This window comes from Bombus impatiens, unplaced genomic scaffold (assembly GCF_000188095.3).
Source record: "Bombus impatiens unplaced genomic scaffold, BIMP_2.2 scf_0041, whole genome shotgun sequence".
Taxonomy (NCBI): Eukaryota; Metazoa; Arthropoda; class Insecta; order Hymenoptera; family Apidae; genus Bombus; species Bombus impatiens.
In genome coordinates this window covers 16,569-32,123 of record NT_176460.1, presented here as the reverse complement: position 1 = coordinate 32,123, position 15,555 = coordinate 16,569, and positions in this window count along the sequence as shown.

The window sequence follows — 15,555 nt, the reverse complement described above, 5'->3', positions numbered from 1 at the left end:
TGGCTAACAAGTCGAAAATCCAAACTAAGCATAGAAAACAAACTAAAAATATATAAAATGGTCATAAAACCAATCTGGACGTACGGGATAGTACTATGGGGAACAGCAGCAATGAACCATATAACCAAAATAGAGGCAATCCAAGCTAAAATTCTTAGAACAATAGTAAACGCCCCATGGTACGTTAGAAACGAGGACATACGGAAAGACCTTAGAATACCAACGGTCAAGGAGGTGATCAACAAAAGTGCAAGAAGGTACGGAGAAAGAATGGCAACGCACCCAAACCGGCTGGCAGCGGAAACGGTAGACACATCAAGCATAAAAAGGAGATTAAAAAGGAAAGACCCAACAGATCTCACAAAGGACATAACCTAACAAACACGATGATGGTACCCCGCTGGGGGTAGCCACCCACATGTTATATTATCATACCGCTATAATATTTTACCAAATGTCCTACTGGACAAATTCTAAAATCCAAATAAATAAAGAAAAAAAAAAATTTATTTTTCCCGTGTGTGGACAGTTCATTGTTAGGTGCTTTCCTGCGCATTTGACATACGCCGGGTTTCTGTTGCAGTTGTTTTTTGTGTTTCCGTATTGTTGACACCGTATGCATTGTCTTACCGTATGTATGTCTTTTTTGTGTCTGGGTGGCTCGACTGTGATTATTGTGTTTGAGATTTTTTTAATTTCAAATATTTCTTTGTTGTTGCTTTTCGGTTCTAGCTCTATTAGGAATAGGGGTAGTGGGTGCTTAGTGTCAAATCTGGTTATGTTGTTGATCGTTCTTACCTGGTGCCCGATCTTGGCCAATTCCTCGCATATTTTGTTTGTATTTGTTTTAGGGTGTAGACCTCTGATTACCGCTTTGTAGCTCTTGTCGGATTTGGATTGGTAAATGTGATACCCAGCGTTTTTTTCCTTTAGCACTTTAGTTACTTTTCTGTAGGTTTCTGGGGTATTGGTTTGTACTTTTACCTGGTCCAGTTTGAGCTGTTTGATAGTGTATTTTTCTTTTCCTGCCGCGCTGTTTAGCAGGTCAATGAGGGGGTCTATTATTTTTGCGTTTATGTAGATTGGCGGTGGCTTAGGCGTGTGTGTTCTTGGTTTTTTTGTAGGGTCTGTGTCCATCTCTTCTGTCAGCGAGCTGAAGGAGTTTTGTGTGGGAATTTCCTGTAGCCATTGCTGTCTTTTTGTTTCTGTGGTCCTCCTATCGTTTGTGTTTGCGTTTATTTTTCTTTTTTTGCTGGGAGTTACAGTCTTCCAGCTTTCGCTATGTTGTGGTAGATCCTTGTTGGTATTGCTCTTTACGTCGTCTTCTTGTATTATTTCCATTTCTATTTCTTTTGTATTTGAGCAGTCCTATACTTCACTTATTGTTTTGATTGGACACTGTTGGTCTACTGCCCTGTTTATGGTGTATGTTTCTCCTTTATTTAATATTCTTATCGTTGGAACTTTTTCCATCCTTGGTTGGTTCACTTGCACTATGTCAGAAGCACTATATTTTACGTCCGCCTAGCTCGACTGCTCGGGCAGAACTGTGCTTGGTTTGTTGGTTGACTATTCGCGACTTATGACGTATTCCTTTTTTTTTCCTGGTTCACGTTACGGCTCATGTGAAGCGCGAGACGTGACAAGAAAAAGTGGTTAATATCATTGTTTTTTTAGAAAATTTGCGAGTAAAGGAGTAATGTAGAATAAATTAATTTAATAATGTTAACAGGACAGTAACTATTTAGATACAATAAAATAAAATAAGATAAAATAACATAAAAGTAAGATGTAAGAAATCGTGGAATAAAATATGAGGATTAGTAACATAATTAATATGATCGAAAATGTGTATCATAAGCAATTTGTATAAAAATATTTTATTATCAATATTGATATGCAGATTACCAATATACTGTATAAATATATAATAATATACTGTATAATATATAATGTATAAAAGAATATAAAGATAGAAATGAAAAATATAATAAAAGAATAAATATACTATGCCATGTAATTATCTTGGTGTTTATAATAAAACAGAGTAAGAGTTTTAAAATCAATTATAAATAATAAATTAAAATAATAAAGTATAGTATAATTCGTAATAGAGTATTACTAAATTTCAATGGTTATAAGAAATTAAATTTCGTTCTATCGTAATTTAGCGTTAACCTGAGTCATGTAGTATTTAATTAGTGAGTATTTATACTATAAAACTTATGTTTCACTATAATCTAATTACTTTAATAAAAAATCTAACATTAAATTGATTAGTATGTTACTTTCTATATATGTAACACATATTAATGCATTATAGTTGTTATGGGATATTTAAGTCTCGAAATCAACTTTTATTCATCACATATTTTATTCATCATATAACATCATCTATATGTATATATGTTTCCATTATGTGTCATGTTCATTAATTTATTATTATCATTTACTTTTGTTATTTCATTAGTTGAGCTTGTAATATTATAATGTAGGTGTGCTTATTAATTAATTTAGTAAGCAACATCCATTGATTGGAGAAAATCACGACCTCAATATGTCTTAGATCTTTATAAAATGATTGTTTACCATTCATACTGGCGTTTATATTTTCTTGTGTAGTTTTGTTTTGGTATAGAGTTAGATAATCATGATGTGGTTCAATAACAGGTCTATAATATAATCTTTACGTAAAAACATTTAGACTTCTGTACTAAGTTCATATGTAACAATGTTTGTTTTTTATTAAATAGTGAAAATGGTGGATAATTTTGATCAGTTTGGGTTCAGCATACTGTCAAATCGTGTATTTTATGTATTGCTTATGAGTTACCTTTGTTTAATTTTCATTCAGTAGAAAATATATAACAAATTAACTTAGAATTCTTCTTCCATGTAATTTTTTACCACCTTGTATGTATTGTCCACATTAGTATATTCAGAGTCATACTAGTCGACACGTGTTCATTACAATATAATTGTCAAATTTATTGTAATTATTTAATATAGTTAATAAATTTAATTAAAATCTTAATATATTATTATGCCACGTGTAACATTTCCTTTGTAATCACATCGTTCTTCATGGACTTCTCAAGATGGATGCTATGTACTTTGCTATTAAGCACGTGCTCAAGTAACATGATAAAATATACAATTTGTTTATTTAACTGACAGTTCATGGCGAAAAAGTATGTATTATTTGTGTCTTCATAACTGGTGTTATTTACCTGAGATTTATCCATACTAAATGTGCTTCAGTGCTTTTTGGTTATAGTTATTTGGTTATAGTTACACGTGTTATCCTGCATATTTATTTATCTGTATCATATTTTCCAATTTATAAATTTACTAATTATTATGCATCAACTACCTTAATCGATAATGTGTTGTACTAACTCATATTATTTCAGTTAAAGAACAAGTAACAAATTTATCTTTATTCACGTACATTCATAACATATAAGTGTGGTGAGTTAATGACTTGTAGATTTTTAGTTTTAATTATAAAGATAGAAATATTAGTGTCTTAGTTTTATTGTTTTCCATGTCAAACTTTGATTTATGTAATTTAATAATTTCTTCTTAGTTTATATGACGTTAATTGTAATAGACATATTTCCATGTGTTTAGTATATTCTCTGATAGAATCCAGTATTAATTTATAGTCTCTATTATATCGTGTTTGCAAATGTTGCATTACTGTTTAACATTTTACTAATATCATCTTGTTATTTATTGTATACGGCTTTCATCTGGGTTACATCTGATTAGTATTAGATAATTTTAAATATAATATAATATAATATAATGATACTTTTCTTTAATTTGATTTAAAGTTCCTGTTACAAGTATATACTTGTAATTGTAATATATATATATTTATTATTACATATTTCAACTAAGTTTATTACTTTATTCTTTATAACCATTAAACATCAATATGCATTAACAGCTGATTTAGGTTTCTTCTTAATTTGAGACAATATCATTAAAATATACTTTTTGGATAGTTTACTGTTATCCAATGTATCATATTTTGTATCAAAAGTAGATATTAAATAATTTTATATCTCCAAAAGAATGAAACGGAAAGAGATACATATTCATTGTGTCTTTTCCTTCAAATTTCTAATATGCTAAAATAATCATTTTATATTATTCTATCCAGTATTATGTTATTGATGTCGTTGCTATTACTTATTATTTAGACATGTTATAGATAAAATTACCTTAATTTTATACATATTGATAATCATAATTTTGTTAAACAGATGATATATTTAAATATCTTCTTATTAATATCAAATGTTTTATATTATCGTTAATGTTTGATGCTAAGCTGTTAATCCTTGGATTCATATATTTCATGATATTGTTAATAGAATATTGAAATATTTTAGATTTATCATTCTACTTGTGGTATTTTAATTTATCTATAATTCCTTATTATAGTTTGACACTTTGCCACTTCTTTAGCAGTCATAGCCACTTCATAGTATGAGTAATTCAAAGTGGCCGTGTATGTCAGTACGTGTACACTTAATAATGATTAATATACACTAAATATATGCATTGTATTACTTATTATCTACCATTAGTATTTCCCCATAGTGGAGTTCTACTTTTGGTATTTATAAGTCACAAGTTTCAATTGCATTCTTTATTTAGTGTTCTGTTATTTTCAGCACATGATGTGTAACTTCGTTTAATTTTAAATATGAATATCTATTTTGAGTGCATCAAAATTCATGAGTATGTCATATAAAATGAAAATTTTTGACTTGTGTCAGTGCTGCTGCATATTAGGCCATATTGCAGCCTTGATCCTATTAGCATGTGGTTAGATCATTTAACCACATGCATACTAGGTTATCTTTCATACAGTGGCTCACGAAAGTATTCGAAGGCTTACATATGCAAACTTGAATGGCCAAAATAATGTACATTAAAGTATTAGGTTGGCAACTAAGCGATTGCGAATTTTGTTATTAGGTGGTAATAATTTGCTTAGACAAGCAGATGTCAATAGGAAGATAAAAGTCTTAAGATTATGTCAGTAATGTAGGTAGGAGTTATGATCCATTTATTAGAAGTACGCATTGTAAGTGACTCACAAAAGTATTTGAACGCTACATATATTATTAAATTATTTAATATTAATATTTTGTTGGGCCACCTTTAGCAGCAATAATGTTTTCTCAATCGACGCTCCATACTGTAAACCAATAATTTTGTAAAACTACACTTAACAGAGTTCCATATTTCTATAATTTTATCTTTCAATACTTTCTTTGAGGTTATTTGAAATTTATTTCATTTTTTCCGATTTCAGCCCATAAATTTTCAATCGGATTTATGTCTGGACTTTGCGGTAGAGTAATTAACATGTGTGATGTGTTATATATGATCCATTCTTTCACAATTCTAGCAGTATGCTTAGGATCATTATCATGTTGAAAGTGGAAATCTTCGAATAATCCTAATTTGCGGACACTTTCTTTAAGGTTATTTTTTAAAATATTTAAATATGTACATTTATCAAGTATTCCATCAGTAAATGCACCCCCACACCATAACCGATCCATTTCCGTGTTTCACTGTTTGATGTAAATGTCGAATTTCCAATTCCGTATTTGGTTTTCTCCACACATAATTTTGACCATCCGAGCCAAAAATGTTAAATTTTGACTCGTTCGAAAAGATGACTCTATCTCAAAAAGAATTATCTTTATTAATATAGGTTTTTGCAAAAGTCAATCTGTTTTTTATGATCGACCGCATTAATATATGATTTCTTTCGCGGTACTCTGCCATGAAAAACATTGTTTCGTAAGATTCGTCGACATAATTCCGGGTAAACTTCTTTATGAAACATATCAGCTACCATACTTGCGAGTTGAGGAGCGGATGTAGTAGAATTTTTTTTTAATTCGCAAATGATAAATTTCTCCTTTCATCCAGTCAATTTCTTTGGTTGACCTGATCGAGTTTGTTTGCAAGTGTTCCCTCATTTTACGACTTTTTTATGGTATAATGTATTGCGGACTTACTTTTGTTCACAATTCCGGCAATCTCGTTATATGATTTGCCGTCCTCATGTAATCGGAATATTATTTCTCTTTCACACTTTTTTATTTCAGACTTTTTGGTATTCATTTTAAATACTATTGTGCACACATTTACGTTACTGTTACTGGAACGATATCCTAACATCAAATGAACGTACCAATAATTTTGTTTCGCAATGATGTTTACATTCGCTGCAAAGGAAAATGAAAAACTATCAACAGTGTTACAGCGTTCGAATACCTTTGTGAAACGCTTATGATGAATGTTTCTAATAAATGTATCATAACTCCTATCTATATTATTGAATCATTTCCAAATTTTACTCATGTAATCTTGATACTTTCCTGTCATTATGAAGACCAAATTATTTTAACAAATTAGTTTAGTATACATTTTATTAGTACTCATTTTATTAATTGAAATTTGTAAGTGTAAACGTACGAATACTTTTGTAACCCACTGTGTATTATTAGTCTATTACCTTACATTTCCTTTCCATAATTGGTAATTAATAAAATTTATCTAGATTTGTAGTTGTATGGGAATTTATTTGGTAATTTCTCCATATCGTATGCACGTAATGAGATAACATAACTTAGAATGTAAGTTATGTAATTTTAACATGTCTTTATATTATCTTCATATTCACTGCTATATATTTATGTTATAATACCTTATTTCTTTGATATAGGCCACGTCATGATATGATAATTAAGCAATTTAGCTTGTAACTGAATTTAGAAGATCACCACCGTTATAAGATTATGTGAGCTGCTATGCAATACATCTCGGACTACTCTGCTAATTTTTTTAAGGACATTTATAATTTAGTTTAAACTTATTTCTACCATAATTAAGTAAGTAAGATCTTTTATGTGATTATTGTACTCGTCATATTTATGTGTTTAACCGTTTGAGTCCCAAGCAACGCGATCGCTGCTTAGATTTTGTGTTGGAAAGTCCTAGTACATTTGAACGCTACGGACGATTGACGGTTTTTTGTATTTTATTGTTATACTCTTAATAATTTTTATTGAACAAAACCTGAAATATTTATAAACTAATAGTATGCATACATATATAGATTTATTTCATAAAATAACAAATATTTCGATCGTTATTACGCTTGTTTCTCTTTGCAATTGATTAAGACAAGCGCTATCGCACTGTTGGGAATTTTTCGATCTTGTTTTTTCAAAGACCCGTGGTACTCAAACGGTTAATGTTTCCTTCTTCTCCGCTGTTCCCATTCCTTTTCTTGCAATTGTCTAGTTTTCATAATTGTTTCACAGAATTTCCAGAAAGGCGTCAGTAGTTCTCCAGCATGATTTTCCAATGGCGTTCTTAGAATTTGACATCTGGAGCAGTTAAATAACGCATGCTCAGCATCGTGAGAATCTGCATTAGAGTCCCAACATCTCCCGTCAGTATCTTTATTTATTTTTTTCCTATATTGATTAAAAATACCATGGGCAGTAATTAACTGCATGGTATGATGATTGATTTCTCCTTTAGTATTTCTAAATAGGCATGCGTCATACATTCATTTATCATTATCATACATCATACATTTCATTCTTGTCTCCATTTTGGTTGTTGCTAGTGTCGCCGCGGTGGGCCTGGTTGCTTTTAGAGTGGTTAGGAGTTGTTGCCCTTCCCGTTCAGGTCACACTACCCAGTGGTACCGTAGTACTGGTAACATAGTCTTGAAACACAATATAGCACTCGTAGGCGCGGCAGCTATTGCTAAATGGAGTGTGGTGTATTCCCTTGAGCTCATGAGATACGTTACTTGGGCTGTTAAACTGTTTGAGGAAAAATGGTTTGTTATCTATTTCATTTAAATGTTTAATGCTTTTGCCTTACTGAGAAAGGAGGTTAATTGGGGAATATTTAACGTGTCAAATGTTGAAATGCGTTCTAATTGAGGGCATGGGTTTTAATTGTATATGAGTTGGTTTATCCATGGTTTATGGTTAAGGAATTAAATTATAAGAATTGTCGTATGGGATGAAGGAAAAGTAATATAGAATAATAATGGATTATAGTGCGAATAATGATTTAGCCTCGGACACAGAGTCGCCAGTTCCCGGGAATTCTGTGGCCGATCAATTCGCTGAGAAGGAGACCTTTGTAAACGACGTGGCTATAAATATGGATAATGCGAACAATGAAATGACGATCTGTGTGCCTCTAAAAGGCGACGCACTATGTCCCTTTTGCGTTAGGGAAGGTCTTAGATTTGCGTTTAATACCTTAAAAAGTCTTAATGAACACATTAATAGTCATCATCTGGAAAATAAAATATCGTGGTGTTGTCGACTCTGCCTAAAAAGTTACTCAAAACTACATGGGTGGTATTGTCATTATGGTAAGTGTAAAGGATCAGTTGATACTGGGCCTCCAAAAGCATTTCAATGCGAATTGTGTAATGATAAGTTTGACACTCAGCGAGGGTTATCCACTCACGAGAGGCATGATCATCCACGTTTACGGAATGAAAAAAGACATGCGATGAGCACGTCGAGAAATACTACTCAAGTCCGTAACCGCCCGAGAGGAGCAATATGGACAACGGAAGAAACTGATTTACTAAAAATATTAGAGCTACGTTTTCGCAATTTTAAACAAATAAATGCTGAAATAGCAAAGATTATTACCAGTAAAACAGCCAAACAAATAAGCGACAAGCGAAGAGATTTGCGTAAAACTGCGGAGTCAGGAATAGGTAAAGTCAGGGTAGGAGACGAAACCGAGAATGATAATAACAACAATAATATACTTAACACGGAAACTGAAGTGGGAAACCAGGAAGAGATAAAAATGAATAGGGAAGAGGTGCACAGGCGATCATTAGAAAATGAGGGAGAAAGAAAAGAGAAAATGGTTAAGGAGGATGAGATGGAAGAAGGAGATGCGGTTCTAAGCGAAGAGTGGCTTACGAAGTCGATAGAGGAAGCAAATAGTCCTGGAAATATGACGCAATTAGTGATTGAGATATATAATACTATAAGGATGTTATGGCGCAATTACATACAGGGAACAGTCGAATTGCGTAGTGGAATAGACAGTTTTATTGAGGATATACTAGTCCCATTTCTCAACAAAACAAGTGAAACAGCTACTATAAGTAACAAAGAAAAAGGAAATCAAAACTGCAGTGGAAAAGAGAATAGTCGCAAGCAGCAACAATTTAAAAATAGCTTTAATGAGAGATTAAATAAGAACAATAGGCGTCATAGGAAACGCTTTTCGTACGCTATATGCCAGAATATGTTTAGAGAATGTCCCAAAAGGCTGGCAGATATCGCGGTAAAGGGCGATCTTAACTTACTACAACTACCACAAATGTCTCCGCCAGGACACGAGATAAAGAATCTTTACGAAGCGCTCTGGGGTACACTTGGTCCAAACCTGGAAATAGAAAATGATAATCAGATTAATGAAATAAATATCAGTAGAACACTTACCCCGGTTACCCCCGAAGAGGTTCGTACTAAAATAAATAAGATATCACAGAAATCAGCTGCTGGCCTGGACGGTCTGCGAAAGAAACACCTGCAACAAAAAGGATTAGAGGTAGTCTTGGCCCTATTATACAATATAATTCTGGTTACAAGTTATTACCCGAAACCCTGGAAATTAAATCGCGCGACGTTAATTCCTAAGTATGGACAGAATCTAGCTAGTGTGAAGAATTGGCGCCCAATAACAGTTAGCTCACTACTCAGTCGCATCTTTTCGGCATTAGTGGATATCCGTTTAAGGAAGATCACGGAACAAGATATCAGAAAAAAAGATTTTACCTCGAAGAATGACTGTAAAAACAATGTTATGCTCTTAAATGGGGCTATTAAATTATCCAAAGTTCTGGATGGTGGAATAGTATCAGTTTTGGATATTTCGGAAGCTTTTGACACTATTCCGCATACAGCTATAACGAGAAGTATGGCCAAAAAAGGCATCCCTGCCGGAATCTGTGACTTAATAGAAAATATGTACACCGATGTTGTGACATATATTAAAGCATCAAATAGTCAAGTTGAAATACACGTAAAGCGTGGCCTCAAACAAGGCGATCCTTTATCGCCATTATTACTCAATTTTTGTATCGGATTACTATCAGAAGATTTACAGAAGAAAACTCTAGGCTTGAAGGTTAATGCCGAAAGTAACAGTAGAATAGCTATCCTAGTATTTGGAAATAATATCGTCTTATTAGGTGCGAACAGAAGCGAAGCACAATCCCAATTAGACCTTACGCACGAATACCTAAGGAAACTAGGCATAGTGGTGTCTATACCTAAGTGTCTAACATTTGAAATTAGAACTAGCCGGGACACATGGTACATGGTAGACCCTGATTTATCAATCCAAGGTAATAAGATATCGGCAGCAGATCCAGACACCGTCTTTAAATATCTTGATGTAAAGATTGAACCATGGCGTGGCCTGACAGGCGGTATTATAGTTCCTGACATTATCGACATAGTTAAAAGGGTGCGCAAAATGCCTCTTAAGCCACAACAGAAAGTGGAGTTAATTGCGTCTTACATTATGCCCAGATTTATATATGGGTTCCTAATCTGTCCACCGAGTGATTCAGTCTTGAGATTCTTAGATAGTGAATTGCGGCAGCAGATAAAGTTAATACTACACCTAGTACCTTCTACCGCCTCTGGCTTTTTTTATACCGCCAAATCTAATGGCGGCTTGGGGCTACCGAGGTACGAACACGTGATTAAATTATCTATACTGCGCAACGCTATAAGGATGACAGAGTCCGCTGATCCGGCAATCTCTAAATTGTGTCTCAATAGTGCAGAACGCAAGAAATTAGAACGTATGGCTCATTCGTTAAGAATTAACTGGCCAACATCGCTCAAAGATATAGAGAAGGCCAAAAGACGACTGAAGAAAGAAAACTGGGAAGATTGGAATGGTTTGAAGTCCCAGGGACAGGGTGCTTCTGCTTTTTATCAGGACAAAATAGGAAACTGCTGGCTAAAGGAACACGATCTATTAAAACCATCGCGCTTTATAGGTGCAATAAAACTAAGAACAAATACTTACGGAAATAGAGTGACTCTAGCTCGAGCAAATAAGAATATAGATATACGGTGTCGAAGGTGTCACAGTCGACCCGAAACGTTAGGTCACATTTTAGGATTCTGTGAAAGTACGAAACCTAAAAGAATTAAGCGTCATGATGATATAAAGAATTTACTGGCTGAAAGATTAGCCACTAGAGAGGGTAATGCCGTTCTCGTAGAACCCCAGTTGCAGGTTGGAGAAAATTCGATAAAGCCTGACATAGTAATTAAAAACGAAGACAAGCTGATCGTAGTCGATGTGACAATCCGCTTTGAGAACAGAGAAAATCTTCTACAGGCCTGCAATGAGAAAATGAAAAAATATGGAAAATGTTTAGCTGAATTAAAGAAGAAATATAAGTGTAAAGAAGGCAGAATATTACCTGTGGTTATTGGCTGTAGAGGGGCTATTCCGTCTTTTACAAAGAAAAATCTTCAGGAACTGAAAATTAGTATAAAAGATATGAAAACAATGTCGTTAATGGTACTGCGAAGCTCCTTGGAAATAGCGAATGCGTTCTTAGATTATGATACTTAGAATATACAAATTTTATGTTTTGAACAATTGTACCTCTATTACATGCGACATGAGAAGTGTTTTATTTTGATTTGTGATTTTATTATATTAACTCTAAGCGTTTATTGTACGAATTTTGGTTAAGAATTAATACTTGTATATGTCTAAGTACAGTCAGTGCGTGTGTGAGATTAGGTGTTAAGTAGCCAACGAGAAGGATAAGTTTCAGAAGTGTGAACTTCCTTTAGAGGAGCGTCATAGGTTACACCCAAATGCCTCCTCATGTAATTAGTGACACGTATGAATGGATTAGAGGTTCCCTCTGTCCCTATCTACTTCCTAGCGAAACCACTGCCAAGGAAACAGTTTTCGAAATTTTAGCGGGAGAAGAAGAACCCGTATAGCTTGACTCTAGCCTGGTATCGTAAGGCGACGTGAGAAGCGTAGCATAGATGGGAGATAGTAATACATCGCCTATACAATACCACTACTTTCATCATTCATTTACCTACTGGATTGGGCGGAGCATTTGCGCTGGTGTTTCGAATCGCTTGTCATAATAGCCGAGAGCCAAGTGTGTAAGAGTGCTGTGCGGCCTTTCCGGTTGATCGTCAAAAATACTCCGGATATTTTGCAACAAAAATAGTTGATTAAACATTAAACATTAAAGTCTAAGATTAAACATTAAAGACTAATAGAATTTTTCAGTCCCTCTTCTGAAGCGGGGTGTGCCGCTCTTAGTCGGGAAGATTGTTTTTTGAAACCAATTGAAGTTGGTTTAATTGACGCGAACTTAACAGGAAACGATATTGAAACCTCCATCGCAGATCAGAGCTCGATTCCGTGTCTTAATCTCCCGCGGATCTTCCTTGCTGCGAGGCCTAAAAAGGTTGATTTGGGTCTCTTTTTAATTTGAGACAATATCGTTAAATATATTTGTTGGATAGCTTACTGTTATCCAATGTATCATATTCTGTATCAAAAGTAGATATTAAATAATCTTATAAAACGTTTATTAAACGGAAAGAAAAACATATTCATTGTGTCTTTTCCTTCAAATTTCTAATATGCTAAAATAATCATTTTATATTATTCTATCCAGTATTATGTTATTGATGTCGTTGCTATTACTTATTATTTAGACATGTTATAGATAAAATTACCTTAATTTTATACATATTGATAATCATAATTTTGTTAAACAGATGATATATTTAAATATCTTCTTATTAATATCAAATGTTTTATATTATCGTTAATGTTTGATGCTAAGTTTGGATTCATATATTTCATGATATTGTTAATAAAATATTTAAATATTTTAGATTTATCATTCTACTTGTGGTATTTTAATTTATCTATAGTTCCTTATTATAGTTTGACACTTTCCAACTCCTTTATCCTGTGCTACTAGTTACGTACATAGTACGAGTAATTCAGAGTGGCCGCGAATGTCAGTACGTGTACATATAATAATGATTAATATATACTAAATATATGCATTGTGTCCCTTATTATCTATCATTAGTATCACTCCGTAGTGGAATCCTACTGCATTCTTTTAATTCTTAATCCTTAATCTTAAGTCCTACTGCGTTTAATCTTAAATATGAATATCTATTTTGAGTGTGTCAAAACTCATGAGTATGTCATATAAAATGAAAATTTCTAACTTGTGTCAGAGCTGTTGCCTATTACGCCGTATTACGGCCTTGATCCTATTAGCACGTGGTTAGACTACTTAACCACATGCATACTAGGTTACTTTTGATATATTATTGGTCTATTACGATACATTTTCTTAACGTATTTGATAATTAATAAAATTTATCTCGATTTATATTTGTATGGGAATTTATTTGGTAATTTCTTCATATCGTATACACTTAATGAGATAACATAACCTAGAATGCAAGTTATGTAATTTTAACATGTCTTTATATTATTTTCATGTTCATTGCTATATATTTATGTTATAATACCTTATATCTTTGATATAGGCCACGTCATGATATGATAATTAACATGTTCGTCGCCATGTCGCACATATCGGTGCGACGGGTATACTTATGTGGGTGCCCCGTCACCAAAGTATGGTGACGCTCTTCTTGTTCGAGTTAATTAATATACGATATTATATATAGGATATACAACATAAAAACATTAAAAATACATTATACCATACTTTTTATTAATTTATATTCTGGACAATATATTATATTATTCTATATCGCATAATATTTGTTAAAACATTCCAAACACATTTGGGGTGATTTTGGGCACTTCGACCAATAGTTGTAGACTCCGTCATCACTACTTTCCTCACTTTCAAATACAGGGTGGTTGGTAACTGGTGGTACAAGGGTAACGGGGGGTACAAGCCGAAAGGGGGTGATTCTACGCGAAAAAGGAAGTCGAAAATAAAGAGTAAAATTTTTCTTTTTAATTTTCTTTTTAATTTTTCTATCGAGACAACGATCTACAGTGAGATCCGTTATAACGTACCGCAATCGTACCGAGCGAAAATACAAAGTCGATTTTCTCGAAAACAAAGCCTCAAACGAAAAATTTTTATCCTATATTTTCGACTTCTTTTTTCGCGTAGAACCACCCCCTTTCCGCTTGTACCACCAGTTACCAACCACTCGATATATTACAACAAATACAAAATAATGTTGAATAAAGTAATACACTGCAACATACACATCATAACGAACATAAAACCAATATTAATGTCATTTCAAAATTCAAACTGCACTAAAATAGAAAAAAATAAGTAACAGACAAATAATTATTTTGGTATTAAATAAAATTTAAGAACATGTCACTACACTTTTACTGAGGACATTCACGAGCGTCTATCTTGGATTGTCACGAACATGAAGTAGCTCGAACGCATGCACAATGAAATACATGCAATAATTATACACACTAAAATAAATGCAAGATAATAATATTACCACTTCAATTATACGTCAACTACTAAAATAGAGTTACAAATAATTAACAGATAAATAATAAATTCGACACTAATAAAAGTCACTATATACTAAGGACATTCACAAGCGGCCATTTTGGAAGTGATGCTAATCAACACGTGCATGTAGTAACTTTTATGTGTTGCAAAATAAATTATATTTTCAATGAAGAAATAAATATTTAATAAGATGATAATACAAATGGAAGATTGTAACAAAAAAAAAATAAATAATAATTAACGCAATATAATACATCATTATTATATGGTAACAAGAATATTAGAAATTAATAAAAACCAGCCATGAGAAACAAACCATGAATTAAAACCCTGCAGTAAATTACTAAACCCTTAACTACTTATGGTGGACGGACTAAGAAAGAATAATAAATAATAATTAATACAATACATTGTAGCAAGAATATTAAAATCCGATAAAGAACGGTCACGAGAAAAGAAAACTGGGTCGCAATTAACTATCAACCTATTCATGATTAACGAATTAATAGAAAGAATATATTTTTTTTTATTTATTAATATTTACAATCAATTCTCGTATTGAAAATTTTCAGTAATTTTTTTCTGGCGTGGCGTAATTATTTATGATATATTAATACTTATTATAGATAAGTATAATTTATAAGTAAGTATTATAAATAAGTAAATATTACTTGATATAAATATCTAATTAAATCTAGTGCTTAGTTCTAACGGGTAGTGTTTCTTCAGCCTGCGGATCTGGTCCGACGTATCAAGTAATCCAGTAATTAGGGGGTTTCGATGTTTGTTGACTCTTTTGCTATATCTGTCGCTATATTTTGCTATTTCCTCTTTGACTGAGGGTATCTTGAGGTCGCGATGTATTAGTTCGTTGGTGACATACCAGGGTGCATTTA